This window comes from Diplotaxodon limnothrissa, linkage group LG16, assembly GCF_057381915.1.
Source record: "Diplotaxodon limnothrissa isolate DT_005_m linkage group LG16, D_limnothrissa_male_GT1.1, whole genome shotgun sequence".
NCBI classification, from domain to species: Eukaryota; Metazoa; Chordata; class Actinopteri; order Cichliformes; family Cichlidae; genus Diplotaxodon; species Diplotaxodon limnothrissa.
The window spans coordinates 24,891,753-24,892,945 of NC_140611.1; positions in this window are offsets into that span (position 1 = coordinate 24,891,753).

The following is a 1,193-nucleotide window of genomic DNA, read 5'->3' on the forward strand; positions in this document are numbered from 1 at the left end:
ATAATGAAACTCCCACGAGGGTAAACAAATAGCTCACCCCCCACTAACCAACCATAGACTTAGCTTCTTGGTTTCAGTGGTGAAGATGGTGCATCTTAAACATGCAATAGTTGCAATGCCCAATTTTCAGGTATCGGTATTTTACTTGACTAGTTCTTTTTCTGGCATCTTTTCACATTTACTCCCTACATTTTCTTTTTAAAGGTAAAGATTGCTCAGTGGTATCTGATAAACTGGAAATTTAAAGCTTACATGCAAGTACTCAGTAATCAAATATTATTTTTAACACTACTATCTGTACAGAATGTCTGTACTTTTACAAGCTTAGGTCACCACAGGGAAAACAGCCACCGGAGGCCGTGGCATGACTAAAATGTATTGCAATTGTGTGCAACAAACTTAAACTCTTTTGAGTTTGAAATGGTTGTTTGGATTCAGGAGCCAGGTCTACACCCACTTGCAGTCAGTTGATGTCCTCAAAGTGATTTCAAGAAGGTGATAAAACGGCCATCGAAAGTTAGTAGCACCCTGTTGTCAGTTTGCAACGTAGTAGGACCAAGTTGGCATTTGTGTGCGATAGGTTTGTGATCAGAGTGATCACAAGTGTGATACATCAGCAAAAATGATCAATCTTTTGCCCTCTACATGGACAAGAAACTCATATGAACGGTTTAAATTCAGAGTCCAACCAGAACCTAATTGAGTTAAAACAGGAATTCCTGCACAAATATTGACTTAGCTGTTTCAGGATGGTGATTTACTGCAAAATGACACTCACCTTGCTATTACATAGGAAAATAACCAGATTACAAGCAACTGAGTGTTGGCAATCTGTCAGCGTTTATAAATTAGACTGCAGTTATTTGCAAACTTTTGCCAGTCTGTCTGAAGCGATTGCAATCAGTCTGAGTCAGACCATAATTGTTTGGAGATAATTGGTCTTCCACCAGGAAACCTGTGCGATCGCCTTGGTCACTCAAGTTAAGCATGCAACTAGGGCTGAACGATATATCGCATTTGCGATAATATCGCGACATGATCAAGTGCAATTTTCTAACCGCAAAGGCTGCGATTATACTCTGGACATGTCCAAATTCATGGGCTGCATCCTCCTGAGGCCGCATTTGTAGACCGATTACGTCACAGCGACGCGCCGAAGGCTGTCCAAATTACTACCATATCCCAGAATTCAT